Source organism: Neopelma chrysocephalum, unplaced genomic scaffold, assembly GCF_003984885.1.
Source record: "Neopelma chrysocephalum unplaced genomic scaffold, ASM398488v2 Primary Assembly neopelma1_22b, whole genome shotgun sequence".
Taxonomy (NCBI): domain Eukaryota; kingdom Metazoa; phylum Chordata; class Aves; order Passeriformes; family Pipridae; genus Neopelma; species Neopelma chrysocephalum.
The window spans coordinates 22,935,018-22,955,189 of record NW_020897690.1 but is presented as its reverse complement, the minus strand read 5'-3'; the positions used below and the strand labels follow the sequence as shown (position 1 = coordinate 22,955,189).

Sequence of the window (20,172 nt, the reverse complement as noted above, 5' to 3'; positions counted from 1 at the left end):
TACAGAGCTCAATTCTGAGTATTAGCTGTGTTTTATTAGCTTCTCTGGCATTTGTGCCTTGAGCATTTTCTATTGTCTTCATTGTTCAGTAGAAAAATATTTGGATATTGTGAGTTTAAATATTGGATGACAGGACTCTCACAGGCTAAAGCTAAATCTCTTTGATAGGCCTGTTTGCCAGAGTTTGAACCTCTAACAAAAAACTCATAGGAGATCTCCTTTTTCAATACACATAGGGCAAATTCTTCAGGCCTAATTTAATGGCAAATTGCAATAAATATTTCACGGAAGCATAGGGAGAGATATTATTTGTGCTACAACACTAATTACATTTTGTTCCTCATTGTGCAATAAACACATTTTCAATTTAAAAGCATTATTTGGACTGTCCTGTATTGTGTTGTAGTTAATCATTGTACAGTGCATAGCATCTAGACTTCTATTACTGCAGTACCACTAATAATAATGAAAAATAAAAACATTTAAAGCAAAGCTTTCCTTCACATACATTTTCTACTGAAACTTAGGCTTTGCATATGACCCAGAAGAAACCATGACATCAATTTAAAAACCAGTTAAAGTTGTACACTGGCAGCCACATAGTCTACAAATACATTGTTATTAAGAGTTTGTTGTGAAAAGATATGAAAATGGGCATATACACTACTCAAAACAAACTAATAGTTCTTACCAAGCTTCAAATAACATGAATTCAATCAAAATGCATAAACTTTCTTGGAAAACAAAACACGTCATAATAAGGAAGGGTTGAGAGTGTGCAGGCAAACAGCACCAATGGCTTGACATGATGTAGGACACAATCCACTAGTGACTACTACTGCAGGAAAAACAACTTTCAAAATTGCCTGCAAAATCAACATTTTTACTGTTGCATTCCATCTTTCAAAGTTGTTACCAGTTTGGTACTTTTAAGCCTTGCAAGACAATGCTACTTAGCATAACACCACCAAAGGACCCTCTATCTGTTGATCCTTAATGAAAATAGACTACTCCTCATCAGAACTTTACAGTTTTCTGAGCCAGCTGTGCTATGTTTTGTGTCAGAAAAAGAACTTTAGCTATGTGTCTCTTGCACTTGGGAGCTGGTGTAGAAGACAATGACGGCACAATTAATTTAGTTCTATTTTGCAAGATTTCAGCATCAAGAACAATGAAACTACAGAAGTATGGCTTATGAGAAAAATTCTATAACGTGCAGTCCTGTCATACTGTGGTTATTGCTAGAGGCAGATCTCAAATCTTGTACCAAACTTGCTGATCCTCAGAACTGAGGTTTGTTGGACTTTCTCTAAACCCGAGTTTTGATTTAACTTGGTTAACTACAGCACAGTTACATACAGGAAATACATACAACATACAGGATTTTTTTTTCCCTAGATAATTTCTTTGACTTATTTTGTTAGTGCAACCTTAGTTTTATAGGCATAGTGGTCACAAATAGTTATTTTGTTTAGAATTAGGTATTTATGCCATGCCATAATGATTGATGTAAGATAGCTCAAGGTAGCCTGGCATGATAGCAGAGCGCTTGAGAAATAGAGAAATTGAGAAAGGAGGCTCTAAAGTACAGGCATAGGATGACAAGAGATGGAGCAAAGACTGACATGAGGAAAGAGCATTTCCTTTTTGCCCTTTAACACATTCTGAACTTGGGAAAAAATTAACTAACAAACAAACAAAACTCAGCTGCCATGCTGGGAACTGCAGTCAGTGGCTGGATTAAATGTATCTTAGTGATGCATATAGGTTACTGAAATTACTTTCAGACTTCACTACTGTCCGTGTTTTAGGGAACAGAAACTGCTTTCAATGAGACTTGGGTCTCCATGCAGATATTTAATTTCTGAAGCTATGGGCCCTACGGCGACTGTGAATTTTCATGAAGATCCTCTTATTTTTAAATACAGTCATTACTTTTTCTGTGTTTTACCAAAAAGCTCATAGAAATTTAATTTTATTATACTGGGACTCAGGAATTTTGCATTAAAAAATTCAATAATTGCCTGTATTTTTAAATGTCTAAGAAAGTTTTGACTTGGACTAACTCTTCCAAACAAGGTCTATGTAACATTTAGAAATTATCACAAACATTCCAAGAAGTAGCTTACATGTGGCCATGGTGTTCTGAGGAAGAAAAACATTTAAGTCTATGGATATGAGCTTTTCTATTTAAGTTGGCTTTGAGGATAGCACAACCCGTTTCCTTCACTACCATCAGTGTGGCCCTTTGAAGGTTCTGAAGTCTATGAAAAAGACCAATTCCAGTTGTGTTAAATAGATCATAAACACACATGAAATTAGAGTAAATCTGGTAAATTCCAAGAGAAACATATATAAATTTGGAGTGGATGATCTTTGCATGGAGAAGCAGAAGATAAATATAGTCCTAGAAATGCTACCCGTTTAGTTTTGCAATCTGTTTTAGAGAATTGTTTGTCTGACCTAGAAGCATCATAATAACACGAATATTAACAGAGATGATAATAAATAATTTCATTTCTATTGGTTTGCATTTTTATAACAATGTTCACCCTGAAGCTCAGTAAAGCATTCAGATAGAAAATAAGGTATGTTGTGCTTTATGGACATGTATTCCATTATATCAGATTCATATACATAGCTTTCATAACTGAAGTCAAAGTCTTTAATAATGGGGATTTACCTTCTCTCATTCTCTAGGATGTTTACCAAAACTAAACCGAGTATCTACAAAACTAAAATACTAGCTTCTATAGGTTGAAATAGAAAAAAATCAAATTTTAACATGTTTGTCTATTCTGTGAGAATCAGGTTGGAAGGGACTACAGTGGGTCATCTGGTCCAACATCCCTGCTCAAGCAGGGTCATTCTAGAGCACATGGCACAGGATTGCCTTCAGAGAGTTCTTGAATTCATCTCCAGTGAGGGAGACTCCACAGCCTCTCTGGGCAATCTGTTCCAGTGCACAGTCACCCATGCAGTAAAGCAGTTCTTCCTCGTGTTCAGGTGAACTTCCTGTACATCAATTTCTGCCCATTGCCTCCCATCCTATTGCTTGACACCACTGAGAAATAATGAGAAACACTATATAGAATACAAGAAACTATGTATTGTTATCTTACTTAACTCTCAGAACTTGTATCTTGGCTTCTTTCCTAAGCATGCCCTTCTGGATCTGTAAAGGAATTTTTCTAAGGAAAAATGAAATAAAATTTGCAAAATTTATCCTCAGTATTCTCATATTTACAGTCAAGCATTTAAAACAAATTTTAAATGCAGTTTTGTCCCCCATCTCTGGAAAAAGACTTTTCTTAAGTATCATTAAAGCTAAATAATGTTTCAGGTTTCTACATTGAATAGCTGAGTATGCATTACTTAATTTCAAACGTGAAATGTCTGAGAATTTAAGAATGTGTTAAGACTCGGCAAGACGTGAGAGTTGAATGATACAGTCAGCAGTAGTACAATTAATAAAAGCAGTGTTTAGGTTCAGTGTAGAAAGCCCATTTAATTAATTCTTTCCTGTGAAAGGTATAAAATGTAGAACCCTGACTTTTTATTTTCATTGAGGGAATCTATCAAAGGCACCTCTATGAATAGGCAAATCTGTTATTGTATTATTAAATGTTCACAAGATATAGTCTTACAGAGCTGCACATACTGGCTTTCCTTTGATTACTTGGTTACAGAAAAACTATCTTGATTGTTGTTGAAATCATAAGGTAGGAACCACATATATTTCCTCTTTGTTAATTAAATCTGAAATAGTGGAAAAAACAATTTCTCATACAGAACTAAACTTAATAACATACGAAAACACAGGGCTCACAAACCAAGCAAAACAAAATGAAAAACAACTGGATATGCAGAGCTTCTTAACAGAGTTTATACAGTATGCCTTTTATTCTAAATTACTTTAGCATTGTTTAGCTCAATGTTTCAATATTTCAGGCTTAAACACTGGTCTCAACATTAATCCCTGCAGTATTAAACATCTATTTATCTAGATAGCAACCATACATTTTATCTACTGAAGATACATTACTGCAGTCCTGAATTATCATGCTGTGATATGTTGTATTGATACATTCTTAAAACAATTTATCATACTTCACTACAGACATAAAGGCCAAGGAGATATTTCCGTATATATTCAATATGAGCACAAATTCCACACAGCATATGTAGAATCTAAAGCTACGTCTTAGACAAGTGTGTGCTAACATTTGTATTCTCAAAATACAATTAAAATTTCAGTAAATGGTTTTTTGATCATTAATTCAGTGTTTGCATAAAAGGACACTTGCTGATTCACAGTGATTATCTTTTTAAAAATGTGACCCTGACAGTCCTGCCCGCAACTGAAGAGTAAAAACCAAACACTAACGTATCAAACTGCGCAATGCAGAATTCTGTAATAGCAGCTCACATACAACTACTGTTTGATTTGCATGGGGTAGATTAGATTAGATGCTGAAAGAAGTCAGGAAGAAAAATATCAGAAGAGTACTTGGAAAGTGAGCTTCTTCCACTCCAATACATGCAACAGTGCTCCTCTCATCTGTATTGGGAGCCTTGTGGAAAACAGTGCATTCTTCATAGTGGTTCTTGATAACCTGCACTTGCTCTATTGGGCTCCAGGCGTAGGGTTTGAGCAGCCCATATATTAGCATGAGCTGCTGTTTTAAGGGAACTTGTTGGCATATCCCAAATCAGTTTGTGCTGTGCTGATTGGTGTTATGGCAGAGGTAATATTAAAAAATGTCAGGATATGGTATGTGATTCTCTTTGTTACACAAAACAAAGGGTGCAACAGAGTGGGAGAGAGAAAAAGTCATCTCCATGATTAGGATCTGAGTACGAGTACGGTGCTTTAGGAAAGTCTACCCATGGTCTGTGCTGCATGAAGGAAGGGTTGTCAGCATACATGGGATGCACGTTGTACTCTCTATCTGTAGTCCTCTTTATAATCTGTTATTAAAACAGATGTTTTATTACACCATGTGTTATTGGGCTTTATTTCACTGAGATCTGCAAAAAACTGTGCACTGCCATACACCTCTCTGCTTCCACCCTCCCTTCAAGGGCAGAACACCCTAATTGCCATTCTTGCAACATATAGGCCTGTACAGGCTTACACACTTTCACTACCAGATCTACACTCATACAATTGTATGAACATAATTCTATCCATCTTCACTTTTATTTACTCATGTTAATCTTTTTTTCTATCTATGAGCATCACTTAGCGAATGCAGACCACTCAAAACACTTGAGACATCTGTTAAATGTGTTAATGAGGTATTCCGTATGCAATTGGGAAATCAGAGATTGTTGGTTGATACTATGATATTTCCCATGAAGAACAGATGAGTTAAACTTGCTGCGGATACTGTGACTTCATTGGTTGTTTCCTGTAACTTTTTTTGTATGTATGTTAAAAGAGATTCAAGTTTATAAATGTGTTATTTTCTGCCATCACATGACCTTACACATACTCTTGTGTAACCATTCAGAGTAAACAGATCTTTCTTCTGATAGCTCTAAATCTCTGAATAGGCTTAGAGGTACCCCTTAGTTTTGATGAACACCATATATTTCCTTCTTATGTTGCAAAGTCCAGTTTAACAGCTGGTCTTTTTCTTCCTGCTGTCTTTCCCTTTCAGTCTTTGACTAGAATTTTCAAGACACTAATAACATAAAATTGATGACTTAGTAGGCCTAGCTTATGTTTATCCAAGAAGTCTGGATAAATCGGTAGGTTATGTAAGGCATAAACTGTCTGACGTGACTCTGTAAATCTGTTTAAAGGGGGATTTTTTGATAAAGGGACTGGAAAGGAACAACCCTTTTTGACCACTCCTAAGAGATTACACAAGAAATCTCATGAGTCAAGGAGAAATCCCTATCAACCAGGTTGTCACAACAAAATTAAATTATTAGTACATCTACTTATGTCAGACTCTGATGTTAGACTACAGAGCTCATTCTTCAGTAACAGTTTTGACATTTATTAACTCTCTAAGGACGCAATTTTGACCATGAAATGAAGAGCTGGACCGCAAGTTCCAGTTCTCGACAGGATCTCAGACACAAGGTGTTAGTGCAGCAGTGTATTGAGAGATCCTTTGACTGATGGAAAGTCTAAACACTGAAGAGGTAGAAAATCAAAGCTCTCATTTTGTTTCTGGATTCAGTTGAATTTCTACAATAATCATATATGAGACATCCACCAAGAATGTGACTATGTTCTCTAAAAAAACATATGCATTGGACTCGTGGTGTTCTTTAGTTACAGTTGCTGTTTTGAATTATGAACAGAATACAATAGTGTCAATATGCTGCTATATGGAAGCATCTGTGACTGATGTAACTACCCTCTGGACTTAGGAGTATGGTAGGTACTTTCCCACAGTTTGCTTGAGCATGAAAGTTAGTTCATAATTTTCAACTGCAATCAGAATGAAGAGGTCTCAAATCAATGTTCTTATGATTTAGTGTCCCTAAAACATAAAATTAAATTTTAAAAGAATTCTGGTTTGGTGCAATAAAAATATTTACTTTGCAAAATATCCTTCCTGAAATTTTGGTTTTACCTACCAAAGAACAGTCTATTTCTTGCATACCTGCAAGCACATCTTGAGCACACTGCAGTGCAAGATAAGGTATGCTTGTAGTGTACTACAAATAGTTGTTTCTATCAGTTAATTCTGACCAACGTTTTGGCAGAAAAAGTGAATCTGCTGAGTAGACATTGTACCTCTAGTTATTCCTGTATCTGAATCTATGACGTTCCTATATAAATTCTTAAAAAACCTTCCAAACAACAAAAAACACAAACAAACATAAAAACCCACCAAAGAAACACACAGGCAGTGAAACAAAACCCACAACCTCCCCCCCAAATCACACAAGGTGAAATATAAATAGTGTAGGAAAAAAGTGAGTTCGAGCTGGCATGGGTTAGAAGCACAGTCTGTGAAGCACAATTCTCCTAATTCTTGATTTATGCCTAATTTCCACAATTGCCATAAACAATTCCAGGTTACAAAACACACTGCTGGATTTTTCAGAACACAAAGCCTGAGGCTTGCCATGCAGGTTCATTTCTAGACTGGGGGATGGGGGAAATGTGTGTGTGTGTTCATTTTCTCTTCTTTCTTTTTTAATATGCGTTCTAAAACACGCAGATTGGGTAAAAATTTAAAAGTGTTCAGAATGTCAGTGCACTGCAATGTGCATGTTTATATAACTCTCACAAAAAGAACACAGAGAAAGATAGCTTTGAACCTGGGCTCTGCTAAACAATTTTTCTTTAAGGGAGATAAAATAATGAAAAATACTTGCTTAAACTGCTGCCCAACTGGTATATTGTTTATACCAGTCCTGGAAAAGACCCCAGGGAGCAGCAGCAGAATCTGTGCTATTGATTGGCTGGTTAAATAGAGGCCTATTAGATTCAGACAGGCTAGATTGATTATACAGCAGCAGAAGGAGCTCAGATTCAGAGCTGAGTGAACGTCAGGGTGAGAGAGAGGGAGAGCAAGCGAGAGAAAGCGCGCAATAGAGGGAGACTGTACACACTCTAGCATCAGTATGTGACTACCGGTGTCTGATAACATTGATATTGAGCTCCTTCAGCGGAGAACTTGCTGAGCTACCTTTTTTCATTTGCAAGAGGATGCCAGCTCTAAACCTGTGCAACTGATGACAGACTGGACGTTGGAATAGTTCATTTTACTTACATCTCTCATGTTCTGCATCTCTGAAGAAAGGCTTATTACTGAAGACAAAAATTCATCCTCTCCCCTTAGCTCACATGATACTGATGATATACAGAGTTTGATCTTCCAGGTAAGGAAATTATAATTTGCTTTTCTGGGCAGCTAAAAAAAGGAATTATTCTTTTATATCTTGCATGTTAAACACAAGCTTTGGCATCTGTTCACAGAATGCATTTTTTGCACTTGCATTTCTTCCAGTCACAGATTATATGTGTCAAACACTATGTACACTGGAAGACAATTAGCAACAGGACATGGTTTTGCATTGCATTTATCATGCTTAACCCTTCAAGTAAATGGGAATGAAACAACCAGAAAGATTATTTCTAACTACTTGGATGATGTTTTAATGTAACTTGTCCCACACATGCTAAGCAGTCTGGGGTAATAACGGCACACAAGAGCTCACATATAATTAATTCATTAGTGTACGTGTTCTGAAGCCAGGTAGAGAGAACATTTACCTGAAGGATTTTTCAGTGCATGTCAGTAGTTTGAAATAGTATCTGTCTTTTGACTGCAAGCTTACCACAGCTGAGCAAATATGGTCAGCCTTAAATAATATGGCATTAAACTGCCTTTTTTTTTGTATATAGATATAGTAGTTATTGCTAGCATTGTGACTGCAAAGCAAAGATCAAGGCTTATGACCTGAGACATGAAACCTAAGATGTTCTATTACACTGTGCTGCATATTTGATGCAGCCATCCCACAGACTGATTGCTTGTTTTGATGTGACATTGACACTACTGTCTCCTAATTGCCTATCTCTATATAAACTTTCTATGTATTTACTTCCGCTATGCAGTAAGTGGTTTTGCTGTGATAGGTTGTGATGGATTGCTGTGATTTTGAAGGTGATAGGCTAAAACTGAAATAACCTGACTTTTGGTTATGAAGCAAGTCAGGAAGTTGATCAACTCGGGATTTACAGGCCATGGGAGCATAATACTAGGAAGACAGCATTGTCACTTCACTAGGAGCATATTCCTAACAGATGTGATAATCTGCACCACCTTCCTCATCAGTTTTGTGTATTCTGCTGCTGAAGAGTTTTTCATATACCAGCTATTGTGATTACTCCCTCTAAGTGAAGTAGAGGCATCAGTCTATTCATGTAACCATGTAGGTGGGCTTGCACCCAGCCAAGTACAACATTCCAATGCTTTGCCCAACTAAGAAACTCCCTATAGCAAGATCTTGCTCTTAGATTGTGCACCTAACCCTAATCCAATTTATCCAATGACAAAAGCATCACAAATATAGAAAAGCACTTTCTTCTCTTCCTTTACTATTAATTTTTTTATAAATTTCTATAAACCACCATACTCAAATACTTAATGACTTCTCAAAACCTAAATATGGACTTACCAAAATGATTATTTATAATTTTGTAAAAGAAAGACATTTTAAATGTTGAGGACCTTAGGCATACAGAGATTTTTTTTAAAACTAACAATAATTTGAATGGGTGTCTAAGTGGCCCCATGAAAAAATATGTAATGCTTAAGAGAAAGCTTCATCTTCTATAATGTACAATATGAATAAGCACTGGCAAGAACAAGAACTAAACTGATGAGCCAAAACTAAAGGATTACTTAAACTATAGCATCTGTGCTTTTTTACTTCTTTATATTTTCTTTATTAATAATGTTTATGTTATTTCTTACATACATAATTGATCCATGTCAGCAATTTCAATGTTTCCTTCTGAAATTCTTTCCAGGTAACAAATAATTCTCTTGGGGGCACATTTTGCCACCATAGCTTTCATTAAGTGGTATTTTACTCCACAAAATACTGCCAAAGGTGAAGACTGCATACATTGACTATGGAGTCAGAGTGCAGAATCTGACCATAAAAAATGGAGAGAAACCCTTTATATTTTAATTACCTGGCTGAAAATTTTAACAGTAAGACAAAGACATGGATATCAAGAGTTTGAGCTACCAAATATGGACAATATTTTATAAGGAGCTAAGATAATTGGATGCCTAATTCACTGGATTCTTACAAAGCTTAAGGCCTGCCTCAATATATTTCATGTGCAGTTTGACTTGCAAAAATAATCCTTTATGTAAGCGCAAAAGCTTTCTTACAGCTCTTATTAATCTCTCTCTTTTCTCTCTGAAAAGCCTTGTTCATCTGTGCTCCTTAAATATACCTTATAATTTTTTTACTGGAAATAAAATCATGGTAATTCTGTGATTTCAAAGTCAGCAATATGGTTCCCTCCAGATTAGTATCTGTTAGTAGTCAACCTTGAAATTCCAAATAAAGCTTAAAAGTGTTTATTTTTGAAAAGAGAATATTAAATTTGAACCTTTTTTTTTTAAGCACAAAAGAAAATCAGAAGCCCAAAAACTTAGCTATATGATATTCGTTTCCACATTACCGATTGCAAGCATCTTCTTTTGTCAAATTCAGGAAAACAAATGGAATTAAAAAATCAAATAAGAAAGGTTTAAGAGTTTACATACTACAAATTGTGCATTTTCTTTCAAGTCTTGAATGTTGTTAATCTGAACTTTTTGCAACACTTTAAACTGATTCAGTTGTCTTACCTTTTTCTCAAAAAGATTATTTGGTTCTTTTTGAAATTAATGTTGCATTCCTTTCCAACTTGAATTGACAGAATGTGAAATTTATTTTTATTTTCCTAGCTAACCTGAAGCCATTAGGGGGCTCTTTCCTCCTATGATATCACACAGCAAGCTGCAATAAAAAGATATATCTAGTTATTAGACTTGGCAGAAAAAGAAGTTCTGCTTGAATTAATTTATTTTGGGTGTAGAGCATTTTAATAATACAGAACAATTTAAAATATCTCATTTGTTTATTTGTTAGTTTGTTTGTTAGAGAGGATTCTGTTTGGTTTGGGTTTTTATTGCACATAGTTAAAAAATGATATATCTTTCACTGCCAGTTAGATGGTTATGTTTTGAAGTTATCTTGTGTCCCATAAAGCAGAGGAAGCAGGGAACACAGTCAGCAACAATTTTGAAGTACTCTCTGGGATTACTAGATCAAGCTAACAGCCTGATCAAACTGAATATGAAGCACAACTTATATCCAAAAAGCTAATGTTTGCTTATTCCAGTAACTGGGACCAACAGTGCAGCTAGCATAAAAAAAAAAAAATAAAAAAAAAATGCTGTTGAGTACTGGTATATTGTACTGATAAGAACCTAGATTATATAGAATTGACATGCTCTTCACTTACACAGCTTGCTTTCAGAAGGGCTAAGAACATCACCAACATTTTTGGATGAGTCTTTATTTCACGAAGTAAGAAAGGTAGTTTCAATTCTGCAAATATTCACTTGTGAGCAGCTACACTGAAGTTACTGTGGAGCAAATTCCAATATACTTTGTTCTGCCTATTATGACTTTAGTAGGTCCTGTCAATTCATTGAACCACTGTACCTGAAATCAGTACTATTTGTACAAACTGAAGCTTTTATTATTTCTTGTGGAATTCCTTGGAATGAACTACAGAATAGCCAGATCCAGACTAAGAAGAAGAAATAGATTTGTTGCAAAGCACAGCAAGGTGGTTGCAAACACTGCAGTAGCATGCTGAGGTGAGGCCAGGAGAAACATGATTGTCAAAAGACAAGCAAAATAATTTTCCACCTGTTTCAGTTTTGAAGAATTATATTATTCCTGCCAACCTTGAAAGAAAAAATTCCCATGTTGGTAAATGACTTTACCCACCCTGATGAACTTGCTACTTTACATTTTTAGCTTGGAAAGATTCTAATACTATGAACTCCATTCAAGGAAAAAAAAAAGAAAAGAACTAACACCCTATGTGCTACTCTACATTCAAAACAAAGTAGTATAATCTGACCGAATTGGAATTTGTTTTTAAGTGCTTCAAGCTAAGAAATTATATTCTTTCTTGGTTTTACTACACATCTGAATAATCTCTCAAATTTTACACATGCTTATAGCAACTATCTTACGACACGTCAATGAAGAATTCTTTTCTGCTAAACAGTATGTGGAAATTCCAACCAAGACATTGTGTTTTCTGCTCTGCCTAGTCAGGAAAATAGTTTCAGTTTCAGGTTCATACAATTTAATAGAAATTGTCAACAACTGGAATAAATCATTATTTCTGAGATACATAACTGATGTTTCATGACCACCCCATAGAAGGTGGTCTTTATTAGGTACATTATTAGCACATTGTAAATTCAGCGTTATACAAATTAGCTTCCTGTCTGTGGAAGAGGGTTTTTCATTGCTAAAATGGAGATAAAGTTAACTGTGATTGGCTTGCATTTCAAGTAATTAATTGTGTACATGTGAAAAGTCACTAAACTGGAGCTGGTATTATCATTAGTAATCCATCGGGCACAGCATCTCCAGCCAGTTGAGGGAGGGGATTGTCCTGCTCTGCTCTACACTGGTGCGGCCTCATCTTGAATATTGTGTGCAGTTTTGGGCATCACAATATAATAAAGTTATTAAGCTATTAGAGAGTGTCCAAAGGAGTGCAACAAAGATGGTGAAGGGCCTTGAGGAGAAGCCCTATGAGGAGCTGTTGAGGTCACTTGGTCTGTTCAGCCTGGAGGAGACTGAGGAGAGACCTCATTGTGGTCTACAGCTTCCTCACGAGGCAAAGCGAAGGGGCAAGTACCTTGTGACCAGTGACACAAGAAAATGGCACGAAGCTGAGTCCAGGGAGATTTAGGTTGGATATTAGGGAAAGGTTCTTCATCCAAACAGTGGCCAAACACTGGAACAGGCTACCCAGAAAAGTGGTCACAGCTCCAGGTCTGAGAGAGCTTGAGAAGCGCTTGGACAATACTCTCAGGCACACGGTGTGATTCTTGGGGCTGTCCTGTGAAGGGCCAGGAGTTGGACTTCGAGATTCTTGTGGGTCCCTTCAAACTGAAGATATTATAGGATCTTATGTTGTTATATAAGGCCCAAATCAGACAAAATTGATGGAAGATGACATGAGGTGTGTGGCAGAAGCAAGTAACAGAGACCGCTTCTTTGTTGGAGTTAAGTGCCCTAGCAGTAAGATTCTTTTCTCCTCTATAAAACACAGTTTAATTCTATTGTATGCTCTGCTGCCTTGAAATCAATGAAATTTTATTTAAAACATAAAAATTAAACCCATATAAGATTCTTGCCATAAAGTTTTTGTAGAGCTTCACTCCAGATGTAACTCTAATTTACTGGTTGGTTAATTTATCCCTTATATAAACACACTATGCAAAGCACTTTGAAATACTTTTGAATGAAAACCGTTGTGTAAATGTAAAATATTATTATGGTAAACAGAAGTCATGCAAACTTCAGCTAATGAAACCTACAACAGTCTGGGGTGCTCTATTAAGCATGAATAAATAATTTATCTTTGATGAGTGTTTAAAGACTGATAAAAACAATTCTTCAGTCATAAATAAGAAATACTTAACTTTTTTTTTCCTATTTCATATTTTCTATAATACGTGAGGGGAATAATTCATATAACTAGATTTTAGAAGTGGAGAAGTTTGCAATAGCAATTCATGAACCTATTGTCAAAACATTTTAAGGACAAATAATAACAACGTAGTCTAAAATAGACATCAGAATGTAGTGAAAAGCAAGATCTCTTTCTTCTTTTATGTTCTCTTTAAAAAAAATAATTTCATAATTTAGCAAATGGAATTGCATTGAAACAGCAGCCTGCAGCTTCCTCTTATTTGCATAAAATCCCTGTGTTAAAACTAAATTCATACATATATATGTATATATTATGGCATCCCTGCCCATACAGGGGGGTTGGAACAAGATGATCTTTAGGGTCCCTTCCAACCCAACCTATTCTATGATTTGATTCTATTATATGTGTGCATATATGTCTTTATATTCTATATTTAAGCTAACCCTTTACTGTCTGCATTCCACACAGATGCATATTCACTGTTACAGTGAATTTGCAACTTTTAACAATACAGCCATGTAGAACCAAACATGACACCTGAGTTCCATAAGAGGTTTTTTTAGTCATAAAGCTGCTTGAGTTATCAGAAAGGTGTCACCAAGAAATGCAGATCAGCAGATCATCGGATGGCAGGATCCTAAAAACAAAATACTATTTTCCCTGGTATTGAAAGTATTTTGTTCACATAATCTGTTTTAATGCTGTAAGATAGAAGAAAGGCTTTGCCGTGCAACATGCAACAAAATGCCGTTGAAACACACAGTACACTTTGGAGAAAAGCTCTTTAAATTTTGGGTTTACTTGAATTTCATAATATTTAGACCTGAGCCAAAAGCGCTGTTGCTTTGCAAAATGCTGATTATGTTCGGCTCTGGAAAAAGACATGGGCAAATCTTGCTCTGATCAGTGACTATTAACACTAGTCTGTGGAATATAAAGTAAGTGAACAAAGTTTTGCAGAGCAGATGATAGTGAGAAATAACTCATTGTCCTTCTATCACATATCTGTAACATCGAGAATTACTGTGCTTAAGCAGTAACAAAGCTATGGTAACACCTTAATTATTTATACACCTTCTTCTTTTTTCCCTGATTTAGGATATGGGACTCTGAAGGGTTTTTTCTTTACCTCCAAAACAAACAAACAAACAAACAAACTACATCAAAACACTCTCAAATTCATCTTTAGGCAAGATGTTAAAGGTGAACACCATTAACTGTTAAAAATTACTATGATAAATTTTTTCATTTAACATAGCAAAACAATAGTTTTGTTCTTAATACTGTGCAGTAATCAGTAAGTAGCAGCTCTTTGTGGCCCAGAATACTTAAAAATGACAGTATGAGTATTTTGTAGCCTATGGAAATTATGTATATAAAAATAAAAAAAGGAATATATATTCCTTTGAATTCCATAAATTTTAATTCTGAAAATCTGTTTTTCATAGGGGTACACAGGCTTCACTGGCTTCTAAAAGCTACTCAGATTACATTGTAGTGTTTTGCTCTTCCTGAATTCCTAAGACCCATTGATAGCTCTTAGTTCTATGCAACATAGCTCTACTGACATATGTGAAGGGACAGTTCTGAAATTAATGTTGCAGCTTTCAAGTGGAAATAAGAAAAAACTCATCTGACAATTCCTGCTACCAGTTCATTTTATAGAACTAGATTAAATAATAGAAACATATCCTTCATGTTCTTGTAATTTAACTTATAACAGACTATACCTTCTGTATACTGTGTGGAGAACCAGCATTTGAAACTATCTTCTTAAATGAAATCATGAGTAAACATCTTACAGGGAAACCTTAAAAAAAGAAATTAAATCACCTTATTTTTATCTTTGTTTCAGTACGTAACTCACGCTTTTTGTCAGTGTACCAATATGGAAAGACAGGAAGGATTCTAGTAGGACTTTGTTTTACTCAGAATCAGCTCTTATATTAGAGATAGTGGAGTGGATCCACCCCAAAACTTTATAAAACTCACTTAAGTCTTCTGTTATCCAGTCTTAATATTGACACATGTTATGGAGGTATCAGAGAACAGCAGTATGCAAAATTATAACATATTTAACAAATAATTCTGTCTTGGTAGTACTATCTTGAACCTAAATAAGCTATACAGCTGTTGTTTTATGTGACATTCTTTTAAATCTCTGTTTCATTATAGATGCATATGTATGCACAACTGAGTCACTAGAGAATTTCCTTTAGAGATCTTAATCAGCCAGTCACTTGATCCACTGCTCCTAGTTTTATTTCAGATAATGTATATGATGGAAATTTCATTTGCCTTCCCCCCCCAAAATAGCATGAACACTCAAAGTCATTGATTAAATTGTTTCAGTAAGTCACTAATTCTCATAAACAGTCTAATTCTCTTGAAATCAGATCCTAAACACGATTTGCTTCCAGTGTTCCAAGAACCAGGATGATTATTTCTTCTGAGCCAACAAAACTATTCTGGCATAAAGCAGCATATAAATTTTGGCTAATGTAGCATATTTCAGATAATATATTGTCATAATAATTTCCATGGCTTTTAATTATTCTTATTTAATTATATTTTAAAGTAATGAAGCCAGCAGTAATTTAATTTTGTGATTTTGTATGACACTGAAGTATTTCCAGTGTCTTTTTATCATCCTGAACACAGGGGCTGCTCCTTGTGCCTTACACTGTGCATTATTCACAACTTCATATACCAAAAAATGTATATTCTTAACAATTCTGAACAAGTTTTTGACCAAAAAAAAATGTCCCCATACATTTCCTTGTTTAGGAAATGGAAAGAAAGATGTAATGAAAGCCCACATTTCTATTGCTGTTTGATATTACAACTCTTTCTCAAACAAGAGATCGATTCTTTAACACAAGACAGATATATAGGATTGTTTATCTTGATAAGGGCCAAAGAAATATAACACCGCTTTTCAATCCATTTTATTTTCTGACAAATCTACATGTTATTATTTTTTATTAACGGACATTTCTGCCCTCTTTCTCCCATTCTTTTCTCTGGAAGAAAATAGTCCTAGAGGTATCATGCTTTTAGAGAATAGGTGTAAATACAATTCTTGTAGATATAATTCATAAAATTCAGAAGGCCCAGAAACACTGTTGAAAATGTTCTACGACAGCTTAAAACTTCAAGATGTGAAACAATCTTTATTGTGTCTATGTCATCGGAGATGCTAGATTTATTTCATACCAATAAGTGTGGATTAAATCAAGCAGCAAAACACTCAAAGTCTAAATTTGATACATTGGAATCATGTAGGGATAGCTATGCTTCTCTTTCATCATGCAGCATTGGTTTCTCAAGTCAGTAACTCACATTAAAAATTACTCAGAGTAAAGTCAAAAACTTGTATTAAATTTCCTTTGAATATTAGTGATTTTGCCAATTACAGAATGCATGATTCAAGGACAGTTCCAGAATTACTGAGAAAATAATCTCCTTAATGTACTGTGAAAAAATATACAATTAAACTCAGATGTCTAGGTGCCTTAATTAAAACTTTTAAACTGAGACCATTCAAGGCAAAGAGGAAATCTATTTCTACTATTGCAACGACAACACAAATATATTTAATGTGACTTTTGCCTCTATGGTTACCTCTACAACATGAAGTTCTCCATTCCCATAGTTTGGTTCAACAAACTATATATGGGCTCAGTGATCCATAATGAATTATACTGGGTGATTTATATTTCATCATAAGTATGTGAATAGCTCATTTTCTTATGCGTTATCTAGAATGAGAATTGTGTCTGACATGCAAAGATGTAACCTCCTTGGGAATTACAGCTACAATTTGTTTACATATGATCACACACAAACCAGTGCATATAGATAACAACAACTGTAGAATGTGTCCATATAACCACAATCAAGAAGCTTCTGTTTGAAAAGTGAAAATTCCCAATGCTCCAGGACTCAAAAAAATAAAATTTATCCACCAGGAAAACTGAAATGGAAACAAACTGTGCATCGTGATGAAACAGCATGCTTGTTCAGCAGTAATATTTTGCTGTGAATGACACCCTCACCTGCATTTAGCATATGTTGATTGCTCAGTTCACTGAAGCACAGGACGATGAGTAGAGACATCAGTCAATAAAGTAATTTATAATGATCAACCTTCTGGGCAGACTATGGGATGAACTAGTCATTACTATTTTCTTCTGGCTGAGGAAATCTGTTCCACTATTGATAGATATTTGCCAAACAAATTCTCCAGCCTCTCTGACATTTTCTCCTTGCAGAGAAGTGAGAGGGTAAAGTCGAAACTGATTGCACTTGAATACAGCTTAACAACAAGAAGCATGTCTTTTTAACCTACAAGACTCTGATAAAGGTGTTCATCAGTAATATGACTGGTTTAATGATAATAGAAGCTGATGTCAGGGTGGCCTCAAGTAAAGGAAACGACTTCCCTTAAATGTGTCAGAAGCAATGCCCAAACTGATGACCACCATTCCACTGAAGCAGAGAGCAAAATATGGACATAATATCTCACACACTTCCACTGACTGTTTATCTTGACAAGGATAATGAATGTCCCCTGTAGGTGTGCCAAGGGTCAGGCTCTCCAGGAGTACCCCAATAAATCCTCTCCTGCTGGACTGGAAATTAATCACTTCATTTCAGACCTCTGCCGAAGCTCCCTCTGTGGGGTGAGAAGCACCCTGACATGGGCTGGGGGCCAGGGCCAGGGCTGGGACTGGAGGCTGAGGCTGGAGGTCAAGGCCAGGGCTGTCCATAGAACCTTCTGGAAATTTGCTGTTAGCGTGGGAAGGAGACACTCACGCCAGGCACAAGATAGCCAGGGGGTGAGGAGGGCAGTTGTGTGCCATGGTGTGGCTGTGGGAGCTGTTTTCTAGTTAGTGAGAGAGGGGAATGACAAGGAGTGGGGCTGTGAGGTCGGGTGAGCCCTGTGAGTCAACTGTTTTTCTCTTGCTCTGTGTGGGGCCCTCCTTTAGAGGCCGGTGCTGTGGGGGGCTACCTTGTTGTTTGTATGACTTGCTGGGGCTGAGGGACTTGGTTTGCTGGTGGTCCTGGCTGTGCCAGTGGACCCCCCACAAGGGGGCAGCCAGTCTTGGAGGGGCCAAGAGTGAGTGATGCCTTTGGATAACTGGGGAGTTAATCTCAGGAAAACTCACCTGAAACACTGCAGCCAAGATGTGTTTGCCAGTGGTGGTGCTGGGTGAGATGCCAGTCGCTAAGGCTGAATCCTTTTAGACAAGAAGTGGGTCAGGAGAAAAGAAGGGGAATAGGTAGGGGGAGTTCCTGGAGGTGGTGAATGCAGGAGTGCTAAAGGAGCAGACCTGTAGTGTAAGAGGAGTAGACCTGTAGTACAGGAGTTGTGCTTGATGGTACTATTTGCAAAATAGGGCCATATTGTGGATCCTTAGCTAAGGAGCTGTATTTATGTCCTGGATGCTTTTGAATGAAGGCAAGATTAAGGAAGTAAAAAGTATTCAACTCTGGGATTGTATAGATTTGTGTTTAGTTTCATTTTCCTCTTTTTACCAAAATATTGAATCTTATTGAATGACACTCTCCTATGCTGCTGGTAAACCAGTCTAATTGAAGTAAGGACAAAGGTTTTTCAAACTTTGGGTGCTTTGTCTCTGTTCAGTCTGTAAATCCAAACAAAACAATATCGAGAAAGCCTGAGAGAGATGTGCAGCTGATGCATGTTTCAGGGATTCATGTGCTGGGAATTAATTCAGCTAGGCTGCTGACAGATGGAGGGAGTCTCTGGCCTTTGCCTTACTTAATCTTGCCATCCCATTGACAGTGGCCAGAGTAGCCCTTGAACAAGCTGTCATTACTCATTGCTGCCAGACCTGTTGCAGGCAATTCCCATAGCACTTCATTAACTATCCATGACCTCCTTGTTTCAGAAGTCTTTAGTTTTCCAAAATTGTTTTTTATTCAAGCTGTCGGTCTGTTACAAAAATGTAGAAAAATGATGGGCAGTTCATGAAATGACAATGACTTTATGGCATAGGCTCACATTCAGAGATTAATTATGTCCCTATCTCTCAAGCACAATATGTCATACTGATCACAATATAGGTTATACCTGAATTGGAGATAGAGCTTTCCTACAATTCCCAGGTTCACCATGAAGGATGCTCCTGAATTAATGGACTAATAACTGATGCCATTTGGACTGTTGTTGTGAAAAACCTTCTTTCTTTTCTCCCTCCCTAGGAGGGAGTGTAGTGCCTGACTCAAATTTAGTTGATTAATTAACTTCCATATTTTATTCAAATATTTGCTTAATATTACTGAGTGACATCAACCTAACTGTGATATCTGGAAAAAAAGAAACCTATATTAGACCGAAGCTTTCACTCATGATACCAAATTCTGCACTCTTCTTTATCAAATGCCATACTCAAAAAATAAATAGCTGGGGATATTTCTCAGTGGAATTTAGGATTATTTCAGTGGGAAAATACAGTTTCGCCATGTTTCCTTCTATTTGGAGATTTATGAACTGTTGAAGAAATCACTTTAAACATACCAAGATGTAATACTGTTTTCCTTGCTCTCTGTCTTTATTGAGTCATCTGTAAGACTTAAAATTGGTTAGCTTCTAAAATTTTTCTTCTGGGTCACTGAAGTTCCCTGATTTTTCAGAAAGGTCTTATAAATTGATCTAAAAATAAAAAAAAATCTGCCTTTTTTAATGGGACTGTGAAAAGAGGTGAGTGATTTCTGGAGGTCTTTTGCTGAATTGTGGAACTCCTCTGGAAATTACAAGGTGAAAAACAAACTTAGTATACTATTTCTTGGACACTGGTGATAGTAAAAGGCACAATCTCTTCACTCTGCTGCCATTGAGGAATAGATATTGTACATTTCTTCAAGTACACTTGCAAATGGATAACTTTCTGTAATTGTTCTTTCAGATG

At 36.2% G+C, this 20,172-nt stretch overlaps 1 long non-coding RNA gene across 1 annotated transcript in view; it reads left to right on the top strand.

The window, feature by feature from the left end:
* Positions 1–7,522: 7,522 nt before the first annotated feature.
* The window catches only part of LOC113964962, a 201,070-nt gene continuing 188,420 nt past the window's right edge, over positions 7,523–20,172 (top strand). Inside the window, exon 1 of the long non-coding RNA XR_003533364.1 lies at positions 7,523–7,854. This is a non-coding gene — a long non-coding RNA (uncharacterized LOC113964962). The remainder of the gene's footprint in view (positions 7,855–20,172) is intronic.